Raw genomic sequence first — 12217 nt, 5'->3', positions numbered from 1 at the left:
ACAGTATTAGGCAGTATTAAGCTGTTTCAATGTCAACAATACAACACAGGCTCTTATAGCCAGTATATGATGTTTAAACATGCAACTAATGAGCTGATAAACTATGAGTGCTTACATAGAAACCATAGAAAGCACAAAACAGATGATTTTTTTCAAAACACATTCCTACACACAAACTACATAAGTGCATTTAAGCTTTTCAAACACACAGACTCACCCAGCCAATGTTCTGTTCTCTCTACTCCACTTTAGTTTAGTTTAGAGTAGTGATTATAACAGTTTTTCAAAGCGTGTGTTCATCTTATAGCTTAACGGATTACTTGAAATGCAAAGCTAATTGCTTAACTTTATTCGTAATCCGAGTACGGATTACTTTTTTAACTTACTTTTTTAACTAGTTACCCTCAACACTGTGTAGACCATATTCACACGGTGGCCACTTGCCTCTGATGTCAGGCTCAGATGGAAAGATTCAATGCTGCTGGATAGTGTAGTACTGCTGTGTTTCAGTTTGTAAGTCATATAAACGTAGAGACTCTCATATATTGTTATCATGTCACTCCCTTCTGATTGATCAGCAACTGAAAAGACAATGGATAGTAAAAGCAGGCGTAAATTCATTCTGAAATGTCAACGCTCATCTTGGGCAAATTTATGCAAGCCTGGCCATAAAACGCCAAGGATGTTATTAAGCTTGCAATGTTAGCCCACTCTCTCACCTGACCTCAGACATGTCCTGGTAAGTCAATAACACAATGTGACATTATGCTCACTAAATCACATCTCTCTGTAATATTCATGCAAATGACAACATGAAAGTATTTACAAGCACTAGCAGTGAGTGTGAGTGCTTCACATGACATTATCCAAGATGTCCACTGATACTTCAGGATTGATGCATTATCAAATAGCAATCCTAGCTAGTAAGGTGTTGAATGCTAACGTTAGCTGTTGTCTAACAGAAGCTAATGGGTTACCAAATATGTTGTGTTATCTAACAACATACTGTATGGCCCAATATCCCTCTGGATTTTCATTACCCTTGTCTTTCCAGTTGCTTATGAGTCAGGGAGCAGTGAAATGAAAAAGGTTTGTCCCTAATATTATCATGTCATGTGGAACATGGCAGGATGACATGCTTTTGATAACAGCATTTGAGCTGTGGTCTATAGCACTGACCTTGTGGAACTCCATAGTCAGAGCATTTTAGTTTACACTGATATTTGTCATATTGATTTGGACGATAAAGGCTTTCAAATACATTTGGACTATTTGTCATCTGTACTAAAGATAATTTGGTCCGGGCCAAAGATACATCATTGCCTTTAGTTATGGTCCAGTTCGTGTTTACTCTGGCATTTTACAAAAAGGCCCAGAGGAATACACATAAAGTCATTTGGACTGATATGCAACTCATTACTAGACAGTTTTAGTGACTGTCATCTTGCAACATCAGCATTACATGAAGCCAAAGGGGAAAACAACTTCTGGTAACTGACAGCAAATTATGCTGCACTTTACCGCGCCATATGAGAATGTGGATCTTCTCTGGTGTCACAAAAAGCTTTAAAAAACATGACTGATCCTGAGTATTATTAGTCGGGACTGTGATGGACCTCACGTCATTAATATTGATGACTTGATAGACACAAGACAAAAGGAGGCATTTTGTACTTTAATATAACAGAAAGATACTGTGTGGTTGTTATGTTTCACTTCTGATTGATCAGGGAAAATCCCTGCACTTGTAGCTTGCTAGCAAGCTCCTGCTAACACTGGTACTGTCGGTACGAGAACTGTTCAAAACACTGAAAGTTCTGGAACGGTCAATTTTGTGTGATTGAAGCTAGGTTAAAAAAAAAGCTTCATCGCTGTCTGATTACACCTCAAAGGGGCTCTATGTAACAATTTGTATCAATTTACATATATTAATCACTTTATTATTGGCCATATGTGAGCAGATTGTAACTTGAAAAACGTGTAAAATGAGGCCCCGGTCCCTCTCTGTTGCCTATACAAGCCTGTGGACGGTTTATTTAAGTTGTCTAAAATTGCTAGATTCTGGACTTCTGAGTTTGGTTGGATTATCCACGACAGTCCAAAGGATGTGATGTTATTCACGTTCTCCAGTGCCTCATCTCAGTGCCTCTCTCCGCTCCACTAACAGAGAGCAACAGTAGCTAATGTCAGCTCACAAATGGAGTCGGCTAACATAAACTAACAACTGGCTTCAGCTTTCAGCACAGACATTCTACAGATATCCTTTAAGGGGTACAGATGTGTCTGTGTAGTTGTAATGCCTCTACAGAAGAATAAAGTATTATTTTGTTGTATTAGCAGGGCCATCTTGAAAAAGTCCTTTAAAAGACTCATAGATAGCAGCATTTGTTCAATACAAAGTGAACAGGAGTGCAGGAGTGTTGCAATTCACATTATGAATTAATAATAAATGATTTTGAGAATCCAATCAGTACAAATGTAGATGTTGTCCCTCTCTTTTTAATATATTATCACCTCTCACCTTTAACTTCACTGTTGACTTTAAGGTTATTTTTTGTGTTATATTTGTTTTCATTTTTCTGTCATGAGAGGATGGTAGTAAAACAGTGTTTTAATTTGAACTGTCATTCACTGTGGGATAAAGACTCAGCGAAAGGTGTGAGAAAGTGCATTATTGAGCCTATAGGGCCGTGATTGCCAATTAGCACCTGTCAGATGTTGCCGCAGCCGCCGTTGTCAGCAGCGGGTAGCATTTCATGGCGAGATTAATGCCACCTCGGGCTCACTGCTCATCAGGTTCAGCAACACTCCTGTCTCTTGCTCACTTTCACATTGCCACTTTCAACTGATCCCCGTCAGAGCTCCTCCGCCAAACACATGATGAAAGTACCACTCTGACGTATTGATGTCACACACACACCCCCACACACACACACACACACATGCGCACATACATGTGCTGCTGTGAAAACTGGGGCACATCCCGCATGTGCTGTGGAGTTGCGGCTCCTCGCTGGGGCCAGCGTGTATTAATAAAGTAACGCCTGTCAAACGACTTTGTCGCCGGCTCATTGAAAAAGAAGTTAACGTCAGATTGTCTTCTTATGTAAAATGAGCATCGGGGGCTTTTTTTCTGCTCCTTAACTCAAAGAATGACTGCAGGGAATGGCTCCTGGATGCTTAAAGCAGCATCCCTTTCATTCACTCACTGCAGGCATGAATAATGCATGAGCTGCTGTGTGTTTCAGGTGTGAGATAGAGTGTGGAAAGTAACATCTTTCAATGACTGTCTCTTTAATGTGCCAGAAAGCGATAAAGTCCCGTTGAGGTTTTCACCGTGCCTTCTTCCCTTTGTCCATCCCCGTTCAATTTGACAACACTTCATATATTTTTTATCGTTTTATCCAACGTTGGCTTTATTCTTTCCCAGTGGCCTCTTAGGAAGCTACATCACATTCACCAGCACCCCGCCAATTTTATCATATATTATGTAGAAATGCAAAAATGCATTTTATTTTATTTTTTTTACATCAAAATGCAGTTATTTTTATTATCACTAATCCAGTTGATGCCAGAAAACAGTGAGATTCTGCCATTTTGCAGAACTCAAAGTGATTTGAATTGTGACTTCAAATGATTTATTAGCCATCATATCTGCTGCTGTCGGTGGTGGGAGCAGGAGTCATGCTCAAAGGACCAAATGTAAAAGTACTCAGAGTGTACTTTTACTGTTCCACAGTGTAATTTAACACAGTATATATATTTTAGATTTATATTACTGATTTCTTCATATGTAAAAAGTATTTAAGCATTCATATATTTTGGTAATTGTAAAATCTTGATTTGCAAGGTAAGTAATAACTATAGCTGTGAAATAAATGGACAATACTTGCCTTTTAGGGCCTTGAGTTGGTGTGTTCTGCACCACATGGCCCTTGTCGGTGGCTTTTACAGCCAACTGAGCATGTCGAATCTATAGCGGAGCCCGTCAGTGAGAGAAATCACTTTGATTGGCTGTTCATCTAAGCGAATCAGTGCACAAGGAGAGAAATGGAAAAAGAAAAGGAAAGCACCTTGAGCGTGTCGCTGTAATATCCATGGTTTCACCCATTTAGTACAGATTCTTTTGCCAGTGTCTTTTGCCCATATAAGCAACCGTGCTGCTTCATCATAACAACGGTTTGCATATCCTGACACTTTTAATGATGTATACAGTCTACCACCATCTGGTGGTGTGGAGAGTTATTTCCTCTCACTCAGGCGCAGAATGTTCAAGCTAGTTGTCTGTCGGCTGAAGTCTTTGTGGTGCGCTCAAATGCACCTTAAATGTAGTGAACTATAAAGTATAGAATTAATGGAAATCAAAATCGCAATATGGCTCAGTGCAATATCCAAATCTCAGAAGCTGAAACATTTTGATGAAGGTGAAATGTGTGACTAATCAGCATGTAATGAAATACTGCAGCGATGCAGAGATGTCCTGGTCCACAAATCTTGTTCTCCAGATGTAAGAAAACATGTTTGTTGGGTACAAACCCAAACAAATGTCACATCATCATGGTTTTAATAGTTTTTTCCATTAAAATCAAAATTGTGATGTAAAAACTATCATTCCCACTAATTGTGAATCCTATCACAATTGCAAAATTTGTCAAAATAATTGTTATATGATTTGTTGAGGCGAAACTCTCCTTTAAATAGCACTCTTCTGCCCTGTTCAGCAGGTAGTACATCTCTCTCTGACTGTCTAGACAAGTCACAGCCACATCATGGAAGGATGTCATTTCATTGATGTGGCCTGTCGACTTTTTTAAGGTCCCCTGTCACCCTGTGCTTTACGGTCACTGACTAAAGCATGCTGACGCATCCCTGCCTTGTGTCTGACCGCCGTCTTCTCTCTGATGATGGGGGCAGGGCTGGTTCTCAGCCCCCACTGGTCTGTGTCAGCTCAGAGTAGCAGCCTTAAGCTGTGCTCGGTTAGCAGCACTTCACTGACACTCGTGTGTCTGCCTCCAGTCACAGAGAGTATTCCTTCAGCAGCTACTGAAGGCTGCCACCTATGTGAAACAAAAGGCAAATAGGCACCTCTGCTGCCACTGAGGGAGAGGGGGGAGGTTGGTGCAGATGAAATGTGAAACAAAGACCACCTCCCCCACCACCTTCATCACTGCTCTCTCATGGCCTCGCTGCCCTTGGAGTAGCCGGGGCTGGCGCGGGTGAGTGACATCATCTATATCTAATGTGATTGTGGGCAGCCAGTTTCATCAAGGGGCTTTGTTGGCCATCACATCATGGGAACAAAACAATCCCGCTTTATCTCAGCTGTGCTGTCCTCCGGGCCAGCCAGCAGGGGGAAGGAACAGAAGAGCACAACGTCCGTGTTGGACGATGGAGGCTTCACACACACACACACACACATTGCTTCTCTACATCATATTTCTTCTGACTGTAAGAACAAAGGGGGATTCATAAGAATCAGTGTGCCATAAATACAATCCATGGAGAGAAATTTCGAAGAGAGCCCTCCACTGGAGAGGAGCAGTCATCACTGTGACAAACAAAAATGACCTCCATATTGTGGAACTTTGTGCAAAGATGTGACTCAGTCATCACTGTCATGATCACAGCAGACTGCTGTCAGCTAATCTCTGTTCTTCTGTACAAGAGGCTGATGGTGAGAATCTGGTGATCCTCACTACTGTTCATGTTATTCCTGAAACCCAATTTATTGTAGTAATTACATCAGTGTTAATTCTGTTGACTTGAACAAATCAAATAACTATTCACAGTCTTCAATGATTAGCTACTCTATAGTCTTCTTGTTTGCACATCTGACATCCAGTGTGGGAATGTTTGACTGGCTGAATGATGGCGGTGGATTCTCAGGGCTACCATTCCTGCCCTCTCTTGATTTTTATTCTGGAAAGAAAGGAGCGGACAGCACTCTGATTCAGCAGAGTGCTGGTTTACAGACCTCAAACCACCTCCTGTTTGTCAGTTCTTCCCTTAGTCATGAGCCAGAAAAGACTCCACATTTTTCATCTCAAAAGAAAACACACACAAATGTGCACCCTGTGAAAAGGGAGAGTGTATCCACCTGCAGTGTAACAAAGGATTTGCTGTGATTTATTTCGACAAGACAAAAAGTCTGAAGTGGTGCTTGTGGCCCCTAAAGACTGCAGTGTTCATGCCACACAAACTGAAAATGTTAAATGGAATACTGTTATTTGTCATTAATGATGACTTACAGGGGCGATATGTAAGATATGGTCAGAATTTTTGCTTAAAACATTGAAAAAAAAGAACTAACACTGTGCTGGATCCCCTGTCAGTCTCAGAGACTGTTTTTGGTTTGGTGTCCAGACATGTTGCGTGTGGCTGAGCCCAGTTGGCTGAGATGACTCCTTCTGTGATCTGAGGTCTTGGTCCAAGCAAACTCTAGGGCCACTGGCTCCACAGCTAACTGAACCATAAGCTAATTAGCTAATGGTAGCTACTTACAGCCAAAGATAGACAAATTACACCTTTAAAAGTAGCAACAGGTCAAAAAGTAGGTTGTACTAATGGTAGTTAGGGCCGGGGTAGGGTTAGCCTCAATGGCTCTCCCCACCCAAGACCATCAATCAGGCAGTTTGAGATAGGGCGCCAGCACATGACAGTTACGATTCCATGCATCATGTAGACTCCCATTCAGCCAGGAGCACCAAAACCACAAAGTGTCAGTGGAAGAGAGAAATGACAGAGGGCGAATCCAGCAGTCAGGTGGGATGTCGAAGGCAAACCCAGTTGGGGTAATTTGGGGTGAAGGCTGGTCGCACTGGTCCAGGGTTTGAAGGCCAGGGCCAGAAAGGCAGAAATGCAAGACAAATGTGGGTTATTTCATGGCAATCTGCCCATTAGATCTGGTTATATGCATTGTGGAATAAAATGGAAGTCAAGTGCAAATATTGGGTTTAAAAGAGAGGTCAGGTGGTCACCAAAATCTCTTGTAATCACCCTGTGTGGATCATACATTTTCAAATCATATTTATTGGCAATCTTGCCAGTAGTATTGATTTGCTAACATGTTGGCGACAACTGGAGACTGGCCTCATCAGAAAAATGGCGTCACTGTTGGCTCTTTCAAGTGCAAGTGACATATTTTATATTCACCTGAATAGTGACCCCTTGTGGCTATGCAAATAATCACTGTACTCTCTTCGATGCAAAGGAGAAATCTGTAGGACTTAGGGTTAAAACCTTGTGAAGGAAGGTTGAGACTGCAAAGCATCAGACTGCATTTAAGCGAGCTCATTGTTTTGAGATAGACTTGGGCCAGGCACATGTAATGCTCTTGCTGTGGTTTAGAAGCACTGATGAGTGACATCCATCCACCACCTGAGGTCAAAGTTGATCAGGGCTCAACCTGCACAATACCGGCTAATCTAAGGGGGCCTCACTTGGACTGGCCCCACACTGAGTGCCTGGCCAGGACACTATCACACAAACACAGCCTATTAGACAGATGGTGGAAGCCAGGAGCCAGGGACAGAGCGCTGCCTTCCTTTAAGATGGGGGTTGGGTGGTAGAAGATGAAGAGGAAGCGGTAGAGAGAGGAGTGATGCGCTGCAGTGGTAGCACTGGCACTAATACCCAACCCCCTTGGTCCAGCAGGGGGTCTCTCTTTCTCTGCCAACACAAGGACACGTCTCATGTCACAAGCTGACAGAGAAAATGCAGGGCCTTTGTCTGAGTGTGAGAGGCTGGATGCAGGAGCACCTTGAGCAGCCAGCCTTCGGGTGACAGCCTGCGGTGTGATCCCCGTGTTTATGCCCTTTGTATTTAACCTCCACCTTCGCACAGCTAAGCAGCCAACATCCCCCTTAATGAAAGGAATACACAGACTTTCATCAGTCTGGGCTGAATACCATTTTAAGGTTATTTTTTGGTTTAGTTTTTTGTTTTTTGTTAATATACTTGGAGAAATTAAAGGATTTATTAAAATAACTGTATGGTCAGAAATGCCCAAACAAAGTCTTGAAACTTGAGCCTGTTTCTTAAATAGTGTAGATGTGGGGTTATGTCCTCCCCAGTGTCTGGCCTGTGCAGTAAGCTGCACTGGGAGAGGATTAGGACATACACTATCTGATTTAATCCACCTTAAGGGGGGGGGGGGTTACTTACCCACAGCTCAGCACCAGGAATGTCTGAGCTTCTGCTGTCACTGAGGATGACACTTTCCTTACGTTTCCAATTCTCTCATTGTGAAAATGTGTAAATGTATTCACTGTGCTGAGCCCATGTTTTCATTGTTAACACTTGTCTAATGTGCACTAAACCTTTGTTCATAGATATTCAGCACCTGAACTATTGGACTTATTACTAGAACCAAGAAGGCTCTAGAAGACTGATATAGCAGCAGGTCTTCTGGCTTGTTTTATAGGCTGCTTGTAATGTATTTCTGTTTTAATTCAATGTATAAGGGTTAGGTTGAGGAGTAAGGGTTAGGGGTGGGTTTTACTTATTTTTATTTTTCATGAATAAAACCCAACCCAAACAGTTTTTCACCAGAAAAAATGTTGGCAGTGCACTTTTCTGCAAACAACAGATATGTCGAGACTTTATGTTGCAACCTCATGTTTCATTAGGTTCAATTTGCTTTTAAGTTGTAACAACACTTTCTGCATTCATCATAATCTGGTTAGGTTTTGGCACAAATGTCACAGAGTTAGGATTAGGAAAAGATCATGTTTTGGCATAAAATGCCTGTTTTGTTCAAAACAAACAGGCACAGTGGCTTCACACTTACAAATGTCTCAGAAACATTAACTGCCAGCATTTTATTCAGCCGACTGGGCTGATCTGAGGCTGTCATTTTAGAGAGCAAACTTAATACTTGAGCTTGAAATGACCCCTCCTCAGTACATATCTGTGTCATAGCAACTAATCAAATCTGGGGGGGCAGACATTTTGTATGTACAGCTTTTGTGTAAAAAATGTTGCTGTTATCGCTGAACAAGAAACGCATCATTTGCTATGTCAGCTACTTTGTACACCTATATCCTTGCTACAAGTTGTGTATACAGTGAGTTATTTCCAACTAAACTCTTAATAATTTCCCTTCACTCAGACAGCCATTGATTTCTTTTAATTTCACATCACAGGTTGCAGATAAATGAAATGCAGATATGGATCAGTACTCTTTCACAATAAACATGTCCAATTAATGTTTTTTAAAGGTTACATTGTCACTTGGTAATACAGTGCAGACCTTACAAACTATTCTGCAGGTATCACTGCAATAACCCACAGTGATTAAAAACATTTGGCATCAACTAAATCAGACATGATGCTTACTGTGAATGATTTGTAATAATTTGCATTCCAGACAGAAATGAGTGGAAAGAGGGAGTGCTTGGAAGGTCGTGCAAGTTCCTACTTACTTACAGTACCTTTCTAATGTGGTGCAAGTAGCTTGTGATTTCAGATATTATCAGATTTTTAGCCTGGTAAATGATACAGTTTGTCTTCTTTCATCTGACTGTTTGATAGGTTCATAAGTTACTGTATTTCTGCTCCAGCTGTCTTTGTAAAAGACTTTTGCCCTAGAGCTTTTCTGTTCTGCGGCAGGCCTTTGTCCCTGCACATCTCCTCCAGCATAACAGCTTAACCCGCAATGGCGTCATGACAGCATACAGTACAGCGCCTGTTTCATTTCCATTAGTGCTGTGACTCAGGCTCCTTATTGTTTGTCTGCGAACACAGAGGTTAATGTCAGGTTACTCAGCAGATCTGATGTTAAAGCGTCGGCTGCTCCCTCCAATGGAGACGGAGTGTTTTCTCCTGCGTGGGGAAGCACTCCATTGTCATGCCATGCCATGTCCTCATTAGCATGCATGACATGCAGGAATTCACTGGAGAACATTTGCATAAATTAGCCCTCTCTCCTCTATGGAGCCAAAAGGCCGCTGTAAGAGAGGAGCACTGGGTGAGAAAAGAGGAGAGTGATCTAAGGAGGAGAGGGCAGGATGATATAGTTTTGCTCAGCCTGTTTATGAAAGGATATTTGGCAGGTTTCTTAAAAGTGTCATGAGAATTGTCCAGGTCTATGATTGGCCCCTGTCTATAATTTGCTGCCCTTTAATGGTATCGCCTGTCCTCTCCAGACGCAGAGCAGGCCTGTGTTCGCCTAAAATGGCCCCAATCTGTCAGGTTGATGAATTTGTCTCTTTGTCTTAACTCATACACTAACTGCTGCTAACAGCTGAAATGCTTCAAATGTCATGGCAGTCAGCTAATGACCAGGAAACACTCTGTGTATCCTCCCTGTCCTCCTCTTCTTCCTTAAACACTTTGTTTCCTACACTGTGACCGTCTCCCTTCCTCTCTCATTTTCCTCTGAACTCCATCCATCCTACCTCAGTATTTACCCCTCCCTCTCTCCATCCTGTGTTGCTCCCTCAACGCGTTCCTTCATTAGGCTGCTGTGCTGGTTGTAACAGTGGAGTAATCACATATGGTGCAGGGCACACATAAAGATGCACTCCCGCAGGCAGCAGCTGCTGATACTAGCTGAAAATAGATCCCTGGTACGCTCAGCACTTTTCCTCCAGCAGCTTTGCTGTTTATCAGCAGCCCGGGAAGCAGCCGGCCGCCCAGACTCATTTAAACCACCACAGTCGGCATGGCTTGATCTACGTTAACTAACTGTGTGTGTGTGTGTGTGTGTGTGTGTGTGTGTGTGTGTGTGTGTGTATGTGTGTGTGTGTGCGCGCGCGCGCGCGCATGTGCGTGAGTGCGTGTGTGTCATTGATCTTCTAAATGTTAAAAGAGTTTAAATTTCATCTCCAAAGCAACATAGTGCCCCTTTAATTTATATGTCAGTGCTCAAAACGCACATCAAACAATATAAAGGTTTTATATTAGGGTTGTACAACATAATGAAGTTGTAGTCCCTTTATGCTTCAGAAGAATAACTATTTTCATGGTGGGGTGTAGCGGATGAATTGAGTATAAGTCTGAGGAAAGTAGCTGCTCTGTAGTCTGGTGGTACAGCAGCAGATACTTCTGTATCTGTTGTCAGATGGCAGCAGGGTGAACAGACTGTGGCCGGGTGGCTGTTGTCTTTTAATATCCTTTGGGCTCTGTGCAGACAGCTCACTTCACTGATGCTGGATACTACAGCATCAGTTCCACCGTTGGTAAATCCCACATATACAGCAGTCTGTGCAGGGAGCAATCGAGACCACTCATCCCATGTCATCTTTGTCATAGAAAACAGGGTGATGACAAACACAAACAATGAACAGGGCTGCCATTCTCATGAGTTGTGACGTGACGTCTGTTTCACACAACGTGATTGGTTGATGATAGAGGGTCTAATGAGAGGGTGCTGCTGGCTGCATTATGGGTGATGTAGGATCCACTATTTTTGGAGATTGACCCACATAGGGACTAATAATCAGGAGATCACTGCCTCTGCTGCACAGATTTCGATATTTTTTTTATTTTTAACTGTGTCTTGAAAGTCTTCCAGTTTCATGGACATTTAAGTAAATCTCTGGGGCACCCCATTGATGTATATATAAAAAAGAAATTAGTTTATTAATTTCATCAAGATCATTACACTAGCTTAATGATCTGAAATATGAAAGACCCATCCGCAATCTAGAGGGCACATACAGTATGTCATCATATGCTGTAAAGTGAAAAAAAAAATCAATGGATGCATTGCTGCTTACATAAAAGTATGTGTGGTCATTTGTGGGGTAGAAAAAAACAAGAAGCCCACTCAAGGCATGATGTCCGCCAGCTTTGTGGGGGCCAAAATGCTGGACATGCATCATTACATTTTAGGGTGAGGGTTAGGGTAAAGGGTTTAGGGTTAGGTAAGTAGTGGTTGAGATAAGGCTCAGGAATTGTATGTATGTCTATGTAATGTCCCCACAAGCGATGAAAACATGGATGTGTGTGTAGTGTGTCGATGTTCCTGAGCAGTGCTGCAGCAGTAGTGTAGTGGATGTGCTGTGCTCATCAGAAGAGCGGATAGTCCAGTCAAAGCCTCTACCCTCCCCCCAATCCGTCACACTCAGACACACACCACACACACCCACCCACCCACTTACTCTGGCACAGGCACACACACACACATACACACCATCCCCCTCACAGATATGGAGTCAGCAGCTTCCTCTTAACAATGACTGATATGCCCGTTGCTGTTGGACTGTCTGTTAGC

The 12217-nt window shown here is 42.4% G+C and overlaps 1 protein-coding gene across 5 annotated transcripts in view; it reads left to right on the top strand.

Annotated features, from left to right (window-relative positions):
* Window positions 1–12217, top strand: part of bach2b (BTB and CNC homology 1, basic leucine zipper transcription factor 2b) — a 98464-nt gene that overhangs the window by 63804 nt on the left and 22443 nt on the right. The gene's annotated exons all lie outside the window — the stretch shown is intronic.

The sequence above is a fragment of the Pagrus pagrus genome (assembly GCF_965226575.1).
Source record: "Pagrus pagrus genome assembly, chromosome: 16".
Taxonomy (NCBI): Eukaryota; Metazoa; Chordata; class Actinopteri; order Spariformes; family Sparidae; genus Pagrus; species Pagrus pagrus.
This window is presented reverse-complemented; position numbering and strand designations above follow the sequence as displayed.